Consider the following 13,804-nt stretch of genomic DNA (forward strand, 5'->3'; position numbering starts at 1 on the left):
CATTTAAAACTCTAAACACATTTATTTATTATGTCTCCGTTTGCTTAGGTCCAGAGGAAGGACTCCCCTACTGCAGTCAAGGTGCTATCTGCGCTGCTTTACAGGAGGCTCAGCTGAAGAAGAATCTGCCTCCCAACTTACTCTTGGCTGAATTCATTTCCTTGCTGCGAGAGTCTATCAGCAGATCCATGCCATGTGGCTCTCTCTGCAGGTCCTCTCACAACTTGGCATTTCACTTTCTCTAAGAGACAGCCTATTCTGTGTATGCTGAAGGATGAAGTTACATTTATACCTGTATCTATATTTATCATCCTATTCCCTCTGCAATGTAATGAAGCTTAATCATGAGAGTTATCATCGTCTTTGACATATTTTGTTAGTCAGAAGCAAGGCACATGCCTCATTCTCACTCAACCAAAGGATGTGGATGTGACAGTCATGTCCCAGGGTCTGTCCATCTCTGACAGTTCACCCTCTAATCCCCAATGATTCATGGAACTTCCATATGCAAAATACATTTACTTCTCTCCCAAGGCTCCTGAGTCTCATCTTGGTATACTGTCAGCTAAAAGTCCCCATATACCAACATTCAAATCCAGTCAAGGTATGGATTAGATTCCTATGTGTAGTTCCATTAAATGCAGCTACTAATAGAGTACACCTGTTCCTCTGTGGATCTGTGTAAATAGAGACAAGCACTACCTTAAAGGTTCCCTATATAATATAGTGGGACAAGCATAGAATAAAAGCTATATACCTACATTCCTGCTGAAGAAAGGAGGAAATAAAAAATACAAGTTGCTGGTCTGTGGTGGTACTGTAATCCAGCTCCTGAATCTTAGCTGGCTAGGTACTTGTTTTCTGATTTTCCCAGAACTTTATGTTCAGAACTGATTCTTGACATTTTAGCTATGTTCACATTCTCATGCTAATTCCGTATGTTCCCCTTAAGTACTTAAGTAAAGTGGTTTTATTATTGTTGTCAGTAGTTTTGTTTTTTACATTGTTTTGTCTTATTGTTTTTAACATATCACTAGAAGTTCTTCAGAACACATAGTATAAGGCTAGAAAACCTATCTCAGAAAATATTAAAAAGCAAATTATAACATTCAAGTCATGTTGGCTAACTCTTGACCAACCAGTTCAAATTGACTTTGATCTTATTGGCAAAGAAATCAAATAAAAGCCTCCGAATCATTACATAGCTTGACCTCATGAAATAAAATATAAAATGTTACATTAAACTTACATTTTATTGATATTTCAAAAAATGATATATTACACATAAAATTAGAACAATAGATATGATTTTGCATATAAACAGGAGGGTAGATATCTTCACGTTTATGTAGACACATTTGCATTTTATAGATTCTTCCTAAAATAATGGAATATATAAATTCATATACTACATAATATAAAGACAATATTATATATTATTAAATAATATATAGCCATCCATTTTATATATAAAGTCTAAGTGCATAACCATCAACACATTATGCTAAGTTTATATGTATCCTAACCTTTACAGATTCAACTTATTATTTTTTAAAATGTAAATCTCTGGGTTTTTAAAATATATATTATGAATATTATAAAGAGATTATGTTCTTGACTTGATATTCTGAGTGATGGAGTAAACAGTAGACAATAAGTGTGAAATACACCCTGTCAGATAGTCAACTTTCTTCTTGTAGCCAAGGCAGTGCTCTAGGTTTTGTGGGAGCATGAGAGAGAAATAGCCAATACTTCTGTGTTGGAAATAAAATGCATTATGCTAAAGAACCAAATACTAGTTATAATCCTTTGGTGAAGCCTACTCACCAGCTCCACCAATATCCTTATTTGGATTTCTAACATTTGTTTTTCCATGGGAAATGAATTGTGATACCTAAATAACTAACTTATTGAACACATTCAGAAACTAATTCTATTTATATATTGAAGTTTTCCAATAAATGCATGTAGCTCTTCTAAAAAAATGACATTGTAGCTGAATGGATAACATAATTAAAATAGCAATGAACAATAAATTCAGAATGTGATCAGGGTCAAATTAGTGATCTGTATAGTGAGTGTCCTACAGTCTGGAAGAGTGAGGCTACTGTACTTGAGAGAGAGCAGACTTCACAGAAGTGAGATTGAAGACTCTTTAAAGCTGGGTAAGAAGACTGAGAAAGAAGACGCTCCAGCAAAAGCACAGAGGTGAAGATACATAAATCTGTAAACCTCTTAAAGCTAACTCTGAAAATTAGTGCATTAAAGATTTATTGATAAAACTGAAATGGTGAAGTTAAGGGAAGTATTTATTAACAGGTCTTTATCCCTTTTTCTTTCTCTTACCCTTTGTTGCAGATTTGAAGTGCACAATTTAAAGAAAGCTGAAATCCTTTTCCCACACTGTTGTAGGCTGCAGAATCCAGGAAGATCTTTGAGCAGGTAAGAGAAGGAAGTTATACAACTTTCTAATTTCAACCTCTGGTCAAGATGGCAGTGTAGGTAAGTGCAGTACTTGCATTCTCCCACAACCACATCAAAATTGCCACTGAACAACAGGATAACCAGCATTCAAAACTACCAGAAACCTAGCTAAAAGGAAGTCCTACAACTAGGGATTTAAAGAAGAAGCCACATCTAGACTAATAGGAGGGCTGGAGATGCAGGGAATAGGCTGGTCCTACACCCACGTGTGGTGAATAAAAATAAAGAAGAATATCTCAGCTGCTAAGGTGTTCCTTGAGGAGTGAGAAGTCGCAGCCCCCTATCCCAGAGTTCAGGTGCCAGGAAGAGAAGTTCCCATAACTTCTGGATATAAAAACCAGTTTCAATTGTGGATGAGTGTGACGGAGAGATGCTGGAATCCAGGCAGTTCCTCTTAAAGGGCCCACACATGTACTTACTCTGACTCCCTCCCTCTGAGTTCCAGTTCTGGGACAGCAACTCGAAAAGCAGCAGGGACATATGGGGAAGAACAGAGTTGTCTGGCATCATGGTGAGAGCTCGGAAGACAGTTTTCTGCTAGACAGCAGTGCTGGCAGAGGCTATGGTTCCTTTCTAAGCCCTACCCCAACAAAGCTGGCAGGTGAGCTCCATACCTAAGTCTCTATCAACCTGGCTCACATTTTTCACCCCACTTTGGTGAGGGACTATCCAAGCTCTTTTCAGTGGCTTTTTCATATGAATAGACTGTTTTGGCTCATATTTCAGACTTTCCTAAAATCTCTCAAACAAAAAGCAGCTAGACTCAGTGTGCCCCATACCCCTTGCTAAGTGGCCTCATGCTTGGCACTAGCAGCAAACTTGGTTCACAGCTTGGTCTTGCCTGGTCACCTCCAGGTCCAGCACAAGTAGCAGCCACCTGCAGGTTGATTTGTAGCTCATGCTGGATGTCCCCAGACAGAACACAGGTGGTGGCTGACCTTGACCTGCACCTCCCAGGAATCCCCAAAGCCAGAAACCCCAGTAGACAGTTACAGACCATGATAAACACCACTTAACCACCTTCCTCAAATGACACACTCAAAGGATGGACTTATCATGTCCCAGAGCTCTGCTGAGATAAGTCTTGCTCTGTGGGATTAGCCCTGTATAGCTGATCCTGCAGGTTGGAGATCGGTAGTAGGTGGCTTCAACCACTCCATGCAGTTGATTGGCCTGGGGATAAATCTCTTGCATTGATGTGCCAACAATCAAGGCTCAACTATGACAGGAAGGTGTATATAGCCTGCACAGAAGAGGGGAATTGGACTGCCAAGCTTGGATGATCAGGGAGGCTGTGCCACTGGCCTCTACAGAGCACCTACTACATAAGGCCATTCTACCATGCAACTCTACTTAATTCATAGAAACCAGCACAGGAAGGCTGCCAAATGAGGACACAAAGAAACATGTTCCAAATTAAAGAACAGGACTCTAGAAAAAAAGCAAAACAAAATGGAGACAATCTACTAGATGAAGAGTTCAAAACACTGGCTATAAAGATGGTCAATGAACTTAGTGAGAACTTCAACAAAATAAAAAAAAGGCATGGAAACTATAACAAATAACCAGTCAGAAATGAAGGATACACTAACTGAAGTTAAGAATAATTTACGTGGAATCAACAGTAGGGTAGATGAAGCTGAAAAACAAATCAGCAATTTGGAGTATAGGGAAGCAAAAAACATGCAATCAGAACAGCAAAACAACAAGAACAATAACAACAACAACCACAACAAGAAAAAACAGAATCCAGAAAATATTAAGGAGCCTCTGGGACATCTTCAAGCACACCAACATTTGCATAATAAGGGTACCAGAAGGAGAAGAAAGTGAGCAAGAACTTGAAAACCTATTTGAAAAAATAATGAGAGAAAACTTGCCTAATCTTGTGAAGGAAAAACACATATAAGTCCAGGAAGTGGAGAAAGTTGCAAACAAATGAACCAAAAGAGGCCTACACTAAGACACATAATTATAATGCCAAAGATTAAACACAAAGAAAACATCTTAAAAGCAGCAGGCGAAAAACAGTTACTGACAAGGGAGCTCCCATAAGACCATCAGCTGATGTCTCAACTGAAAGTTTGCATGCCAGAAGGGATTGGCAAGAAATACTTAAACTGATAAAAAGCCAAGGACATAAAACCGAGATTACTCTATGCAGCGGTGTTATCATTTAGAATTGAGGGACATATAACAAGCTTCCCAGACAAGAAAATGCTTAAAAGACTCCATCATCACCAAACCAGTGTTACATGAAATATTAAAGGGTATTTTTTTAAGGAAAGGAAGAAAAAATAAAGATAAAACTGTGAACAATAAAATAGCAGGAAATACATATCTCTCAACAACTTAATCTAAAAAAACCCAAATAAACAAACAAGCAGAACAAAAACAGAGTCATAGATAACAGAGAACAATTTTGAAATTTTGATGGTTGCTGGATGGTTAGTACGGGGATGTGGGGATGGGTGAAAAAAGTAAAGAGATTAAGTACAAAATAGTCACAGAGATGTAAAGTATAGCAAAGGGAATATAATCAATAATATTTAATAACTATGTATAGTGTCAGATGGATACAAGATTTATATACTTACTGAGTGATCACAAGATGGTCACTTAGTAAGTATAAAATGTGTAATCATTGGGTTGTACACCTGAAACTAATATAATAATGAATGTCAACCATAATTGAAAATAATTAAAATGGTTTAAATAAAAAAACACAAAACAAAAACAAACAAACCTTTTATTTTCTCCTGTGTCAGTCCTGGCCTATGCAGAATAATACAAGGCAATCACAAAACTGCATCTTAAGCAACCCAAGCAGATCAGTGGAAAACTCTCAAGTTGAACAGATCAAACATCAAGGTAAATGTGGAAATTCAAATATTTGACTTTGGCCTGTGAGCATCTTCTATTAAATTCAGTAAGGCATAGCCGTAGAAATTTAAAAGGAACCATTATGACTAAAAAATACAGATGTTTAAAATGATATCATAAACTTTTAGGGCTTTGGTGACCTTAAAATGAGGTCTTTGGAAACCCTCACAGCCAAATAGAAAATACAGAAAGAAGGGTAGATTTACCTTAAGGTAAGTACCTTGTGAGTCATCAAGTCAGGTTTGGACTCCAGGTTTTTTAGATCTGTTTTCAGTTAGGTCCTGGAAGATTTCATACTTGCCACAATTTGTAAAAGATTCAGAATCTATAAGAGCTACTCATGTGGCTAGATTCTACTTGGTCAATAGTATTATTAGAAAGTGTGAAAAAGATTATTTAGAATAAAAATGTTAGATATACAATAAGTTCAGTAGCCTTCCCAGATAGTCTTTTTTTTTTTTTTCAGAGAAATATACATTGCTCAGATAGCCAATGAATTTCAAGGAAATAGATTCATTCTTTTTTTTTAAATTTTAGCATTTAGATCACTTTAATAAATGCTTTATAATTCTCAAATAACTTAACATGGAATACCTCATTTCATCCTCTAAGTGATATTTTGAGGTGGGTAATACAACTGTTAGGCCCATTTTACAAGTGAAGATGCAAACTGAAAGAGAGAGGGTTCTTGCTAGAGGTAATTGGCAAAATGAGACTACCCAGAGGTTTTGATTCCAAATATTGTGCTCTTTACACTGCGTTATACTGCTGTAATGGTGAAGTTTTAGTTAGAACCTTCTATGAGCTAGACACTTTTCTTGTACTCCTCCTCCTCACAACATTGTACACAGTTATACATCAGTGGAGAAACGGGCTCCTGATCTAAACCACCAAGCCTGGAGATTCATTCTTAAATCATCTAAATCTGGAATGGGACTTTTTCTTTTGTGAGCCAAAATGTAAATGGGTATCACTAACTGGGTATACAGATTCTCTTGTGTTATACTAAAGTGGAAAGTGAAATTTTGACAGCAGGTTAATCTACCTATCTACCTATCATCTTTGTGTAAATAACAGAATTATAATCTTACCTGTAACCTGTGCCAAGTATCAGGCTTTGGGATATAGCTGGGCTTCAGTTTTCTCATTTGAAAAATTAAATAACAATATTATCTATCCCATCGATGTTAGTTGTCGGAAAGATAAAATGATTCATGGAAAAGGCTTAGTACAGCATCTGGCACATGGTAAGCATTTGATAAAATTATAGCTAGTTTCATTAGAGATCATATGTGATTTAGCTATAATTTGGGGTAATATCTAATCATAATAGGGTATATGAGAGAGAATATTGGAATACATACATACTACTTCCAATTGAAAACTTAAAGAATACAAAAATTAGAAAATGTAGATAGTGTGCTTTCTTCTACCACTAGTCAAATTAAATTAAATATAATTTTTTTAATTGTTGTTCAAGGACAGTTGTGTCCATTTTCACCCCATCATGCCCCCTCACCCCACCCATCCCCACCTCCCACCCTCTAACCTGCCCCCTTTGGCTTTGTCCATGTGTCCTTTATACATGTTCTTTGATGGCCCTTCCCCTGTTATCCCCTATTATCCCCTCCCTCCTCCTCTCTTGTTACTATCAGTTTGTTCTTCATTTCAATGTTTCTGGTTGTATTTTGCTTGCTTGTTTGTTTTGTTGATTAGGTTCCACATTTAGGTGAGATCATATGGTATTTATCTTTCACCATTCAATATATTTTTTGTTAACAAAAAGCTAAAGATATTTTATTTTCATTTATTTACTGAAAGTTAAGAATAGGAGAGAAGCCCTCTAATTCTGACTTACATGAATACTAATGTTTAATCTCTTTTTTAAAATTCAAGAGAAAACTTGCAATTAAAGACTGAGAGAGCCACATGTTTAGGTAATATTTCCTTTAAAAACTTAGAGAAAAATCACATGGGACCTAAGTTATCACCTGTTGTGAAATCCAGTGGGCATATCAGTACTGAATTAATTTTTAACTAAAAAAAATAAAGAAATAGTCTTTACAGATTTCTATTCAACTATATAGCTTTCTTTCACTTAATTTTAATATCATTCTTTATGCCATTTTCAGTATTATTCCAGTTCTTTAAACAATATTCTTTTGCTCGATTTGAGGCCTTATTATGTAAGTTGTCATTGCACTGAGTGTCCCCTTGAGATTTCATGTCCTCACTGGTCCCACTGACCTCATTTTAAAAAGTATCACTTTCCTTCAGTTCTTTTCTTTCACCTCCTACTCTCTATCTTGTTCTCTGCCTCAACTTTTGCTTCTGTGCTTGTATGACTTTCTCTCTTGCTTATTTAAAAAAACTTTCTTTGACCCTGAATACAAGATCTATGTTTTTATTCTCCCCTGATCTATCCTGGTTTCTTCTCCTTCCTGGTCTGCCTCACCTTTGTTTTCTACTCATGATCCTTTGCGGTTCCAAGATCTACTTGATATTTGTTCAGAAAGTTAGCTTATGTGCCTACTTAGTGAATGAATTATCTGTCTTCGTTATCACAAGCCCTATCTTTTTCTTTCTTCATGTTCTCTTCTTTTCCCTCTTTTAACTTTCTCTTACCTATTTGTTATCTTTTTCCTTGTTCTTCCTTTTCCTTTTTAAATCACATGTCAAGATCAGACCTTGTAGTTCCTTTTCTTTCATTAAAAGTATTTCTTTTCTACAGTATATTTAAGTTTTGCAGAGTCTATATGTTTTTTGTTCTCATAAAATGATCATCTGTCCATATTGGGTATCTCCTACTATCAAAAAGGCTCCGTGCACTTAAAACTTTCATTTTGTTTTAATTGGGCAAACTTTAAATGCTGAGGTTGTGGACCTATGCGATGTTGTGTCCTATTTTAACTGTTCAACTAATCTCAGCATTCCCATAGATTCTTCTAGTTTCCTCCCAGACCATAATTTTTCAATCTGTTTCAGTACATCAGTTTTATTTGTTAGAATATGAGTTATTAATTTAAAAAATTTCCCTACTGGACCAGCTCCTCAGAGAGGAGTGCTGGTTTTGACAGTAGACCAAACAAATATGGTCTCATCTATTGTAATTCTAAATGACACTTTTACAAGTAAGCTCTATAAATATGTTTAGTGATCTCTCACAGCCAACTTTCATACAATGAGGACTCTTATACATTTTTGTAGATTATCACCTATTGTGAACACATTGCTTCTCTTTTTCTTTGTTCACCTGCCTTTCCTCTCTGTGGTTATAGATGTTTGGCTAACAGGTCTGACACCTGTGCTCCAGTACGCACTTTTAAGAAAGAGAGAATCAGCACCCTGAATTCCATTTAATTTCCCTAGCCACCGCATTGGCTCTTCCAAACCACAGAACTTGCCACTCAAATGTAGGCTTTCATCATCAGATATCTATCTAAACTATAGTAATTCAGTGGAGTGAAGACTTGAAGTAAATCTGAAGACAGACTCACTTTCTGTCTTCTCCATCGTACACTGTAACTTCTGTTTCCAAAGCACACCTTTTTAATGTACAGCTACTCAAAAGTGTGTGACAGTCAATAGTCATCGGCAATGGCAAATCTAATGTACTCCATAACTGAATTATATATAACAACACTTTGTGCTGGACACTACCTAATTAGTCTGCAGTGAGTTATATCCTCATATAATCCCCTTCCCTTCAGGGCCGGTAGAATCTGTAACTTTCTTCAAACTAATAGAATAGAATACCTACGGTGAAATATCATTCAAGGTAAAAAAAAGTTTAAAACAGGAAGTCTTTTCAATAGTTCCAAGTATCTTAAAAATAAGAAACAGATTAGTGGGTGCCTAGATCTGAAGGCTTGGAAGGTATGGGAATAGCTGTTAGTGGACCCAAATTAAATGTGGTGATAGTTGAACAATCATGACTATTTAAAAAATACATTGATTTGTATACTTTAAATAGGTGAATTATGTGGTATGTGATTTACATCTTAATGCAGTTATACAAAAATAAAAGAAAATTGGCATTTATAAAATCTTCTTACATATAGATATTTTGATTTCAGGAGTAAAGATGTTTGGGGTTAAAAAAAAGAATATATTGAAGTCTAGAATATGGAGTTACAAATTTTACAACATAATAGCCAATTCATGACAATGGATTGAGAGATAAATTCTATTAATTTTACATGTCCAATTTATAAGAGCTCTCGGTCAAAACTATTATACATAGGACAGGACCAAGGAACCAAAGACTCTTACCTTTAGATAGGTAAGGGAATAAAGAGGTAAAATCTAAGTATTCCTAAGCACTGTAGTTATTTTATAAAAAGAAATAGAAATATTCTGTTTTTCCATCTTTTATCTTTATGTTCTGAAGTATATGCCTCATTAAAAGAAAAAAAATACATTCAGAATAGTGTTTTGACACAGAAAGTGTGTGTGGGGAGGTGCTACTTAATTTGATAGAGCTTAAAGTAATTGTTATTTCCAAATTTAAGTTCATACTTGACATTAACTTGCTTTTGCAAAGTTTTTTATGCCTTTGTTTATTACGGCGCTGTGAAGTAATTATATCATAGGCAAAGATCTTTGCCACAAATGGGCTGACCACCCTTGGGGAGTGGGTGTCAAAGTGTGCAGTATGATGGATAAGGTATAAAAGCTGCATGGAATTCAGGACCACAGTTCATGCTGCGAACCGGCATATACATTTTATCAGGAGTATATGTACATAAAGCTAGTTAATACGCTGGACCAATCAACTAAATAAGGACAATTTCTTCCATGACATTATTTGAGGATAACATTTGTATCTGATTATGGAATTATCAATTTTACCACAGCATGGTAAAAGCTAAGTTTAATTTTACCATTCACGAGAAATAATTTTGTTTTAAATTACCACTAGTTCTTTTTAGCACAAGAAAATTGGATTCTTTAAACGAGATATTACGTGGAAATGAGTCTTCTTATATGAAGCAGAGAGGTCATGACAGGGCATCTATGAAATTGTCTAATTTATGTAAAAGAAATATAATGCAACCCTCTAAAAGTTTTCTGATATAAGAATATATTGACTCAATCACGGCTGACTGGATTGAATTTGGGAGAACGAGGCTGCTTGGAAAGAAGACAAAATTGCATCTAGTAAAATTATTAGATTCGTATAGGCCCAAATAGGAAATTCCCATGTCTACATGTCAATGCTTGACCTCACTTACCTCGTAGGTAGGAGGGGGATGTGATTAGCAGTAGATTTATCAGTACCGTTTCTTTTCAAGGAATTAAAATAAAGATGAGACTCAGTTGCCATATTATCTAACCTCAATGAGGGCAAAATTTAATTTGAATTAGTAAAGCAACAATTAGCTCAATGAAAATATTCTAATTGTAATACTAGATTAATGGCAAGGTGATATTTTGTAAGATACAGTAGTCCTCTGTTATCTGTAGGGTATAGACCCACAGCAGATGCTTGAATCTGCATATAGTACTAAACTCTATACTCTGTTTAATTTATGCCAGGCATAGTAAGATATTAACAATAGTAACTAATTATAAAATAGAAAAATAATATCAATATACTATAATAAAAGTAATGTTATCCCTGGCTGGTGTAGCTCAGTAGATTGAGTGCTGACCTGCAAAGCAAAGGGTCACTGGTCTGCTTCCTATTCAGGGCATGTGCCTAGGCAGTGGGCCAGGTCCTCAATAGGGCGTGCACAAGAGGCAACCACACCTTGATGTTTCTCTCCTTCTCTTCCTCCTTCCCTTCCTCTCTAGAAATAAATAAATAAAATCTTTAAAAACAAGTTATGTTAATGTGGCACTATTAAGTAAAATAAGGGTTACTTGAACACAAGCTCCGCAATACCATAACAATCAGTTAAGTTCCTATTGGACGAGTAGCACAAACAGCATGGATACAATGATGGCTGGAGTTGATGGTGCTGGATTTCATCATATTATTCATAATGGCAAGAAATGTAAAACATAGATTGCTTATTTCTGGATTTTTCCATTTAATATTTTCAGACCATGGTTATCTGTGAGTAACTGAAGCCACAGAAAGCAAAACCCAGAGTAAGGGGCAACTACTGTATAGGTAAAGTTAGATAAACAAGTGTGTCGCATCCATAGAGACTTTAAAGAGTTGTCCTGATATTGCATTTCAAAAACTCAGAGACGCGTTCAGAGAACTAGTTTAAAGGGGGCTTACTGTTTGTTTTGCTTTGTTTTGTTTTTATTTTTCTTCCTTTTTCTTTTTAAAAAATATTTTTATAATACCCCTTAATCATTACACAGAATATTTTCAAGTTATCATGTAATGTCAGTTGCAAGGGTATGTGCTTTACTAATGAAGTTCAATATAAAATTTTTCTAGCAAATTATACATGACAATATTAGCCTAGTTAAAGCTTTGTCTAATAGGAAAAAATGACATGCTGCAAGCATTTTCTATCTAGTTTCATTAACTCTGGTATTATGGTCCACACTACCAGCATTGCTAGTTCAACTGTTACAGTTTTATGTGTTAAAACTGCTTTCAGATATTCTGCCATGTCTCCTTCAATAAATATGCATGAAGAGGAGAAGAAAGACTTGGAGACTTCACACAATTCAGAAAGGCACATGCTTAAGAGTGACAGCCAATTTTACCTTCTAATTTTCTAGACTCCATAAATTTGGCTTGCATTATTTGAATGTGTAGTATTTTTAAAATAGAAAATTTCACTTGAAATAGAGGTAGTATTCTTTTAACATTATACTTTATACTATTTAAATATAATATTAACTAGTTAAAATTACTATGTTATATGAGGAACATAGTGTTAATTCTCTTTTAATTATTTTGAAAAAAGTTTGTTTCCATGATATTTAAAAAGTTGGGGAGAGTGATTCATTAAGATGGTAACATGGGCTGTTCTGGACTTCAGTCCCCCTCACAAGAAGACCAGCTAGCATCTATCCATAGACAAGGCACCATCCTGAAAGTCCTAGAATGAGGGGGTGAGGCTAAAGCCCCATCCTGGACCACGAAGACTGAGGAGGACCTGATTAGAAGGGTAAGAGGGGCAGTTTCACTTTAACTGCATCACCTCTCCCCCATGCTGGCACATCACCTTACCAAAGTCTCCCCACCCCACCTTACTTTTCCTGTGGGACAAGTAATGCCAAGGCACCTCCAGGTCTCATTTCCAAAAATCATGAAAGGGCATCTGTGAGGATTCACCACTAGGGATCAGATAGGGAGAAAGAAAGGGGTGGGGTTTATAGCAACCAGGGCTTATATCTTGGCAGACCAAGGCCTTGCTTACAACAGGGCCCAAGCAAAGATCTTAGCCAGTGGTTTTGTCTAGGTGTAGAGTTGAGCTAGTTGCCCCAACTGGCCAGGGAACTCAGTTGGCAGTTTTGCATGATTTGAGTTCCTAACCAAAAGGCTTTACTGACTGTGAAACTCACTCTATGGCCCCACAGATTAAGGGAAGCAAGTTCAAAGCTCCACCTAACTGCTAAGCACATTTTACAGCCCACCAGGGTAGGAGAGCAAATTTGCAGCCCTACCCAACTGGTGAACATAGTCTTTAGTCCCACCCTACCAGGAAGCCTAGTCAGAGAATCCAGGCAGGCCTAGAGCCCATCATATAGACCTGCGAGGGAAGGGAGCCAAGCCAGCAGCTTTACCCAACTGCTGAGCATAGTTCCTGGCCCCGAGTAGCCAGGAGGCCTGAACAGTGACCTTGGGCAGCCTGCAAACTTACCTTATGCCCCGTCTACAATCCTGCCCAGCAGCAGAGCCTAGCCTATGGCTCTGCTTAGTTGATGTGCACAGATGGTGGCTTTGCTGGAACAAGGAGTATGGCTGGTGTCCCTGTAAGTCATGGTACATAGACTGTAGCCTCAACCAATTTAGGAGCATAGACAGTAACACTGCTGGTCCTTGAAACAAAGTCAGCAGCCCCAGCTAACTTCAGGATACAGCTGAGAATCTTTCCAATCAGAGAGCTCAGAAAGTAACCTGAACAACAGGGAAAAATAATCAATGGGCTACTCCATTGTGAAGCCCAGCTTGCGGCCCTGCCCAGTTGTGCAGTGAAGCCCTTGGCACCCTCTGATTGGAGACTAGGTCCTGAGAACCCACCTGACTCGGAGCAACTGTGGCCCCAGCCTGTGGCACCTTGTAATTGCAGAGTCTAACTTGTAACAACACCCTGCCGGAGAAGACAACCTGTGACTCCACAGAGCCCAGCTAGTGGCCCTACCTGACAGCTGAGCATAGTCAGCAGCCCTACCCTACCAGGAAGCCCACACAGCAACCCCACTTGAATGCAGACCCCAACCAGCAGGCCACCAAACTGTGGAGCTCAGCCAGTGACACTCTTCCCCACTCCACTCTGATCTCAGAGCATGGGCAGTGGCCTCA

General features: G+C 37.2%; 1 protein-coding gene and 1 pseudogene across 1 annotated transcript in view; one reads left to right on the forward strand and one right to left on the reverse strand.

Annotated features, from left to right (window-relative positions):
• The window catches only part of KLHL1 (kelch like family member 1), a 303,818-nt gene that overhangs the window by 264,338 nt on the left and 25,676 nt on the right, over positions 1-13,804 (reverse strand). The window lies entirely within an intron of this gene.
• Positions 1-13,804, forward strand: part of LOC112313463 (S-phase kinase-associated protein 1-like) — a 32,057-nt pseudogene that overhangs the window by 10,824 nt on the left and 7,429 nt on the right.

The sequence above is a fragment of the Desmodus rotundus genome, chromosome 13 (assembly GCF_022682495.2).
Source record: "Desmodus rotundus isolate HL8 chromosome 13, HLdesRot8A.1, whole genome shotgun sequence".
Taxonomy (NCBI): Eukaryota; Metazoa; Chordata; class Mammalia; order Chiroptera; family Phyllostomidae; genus Desmodus; species Desmodus rotundus.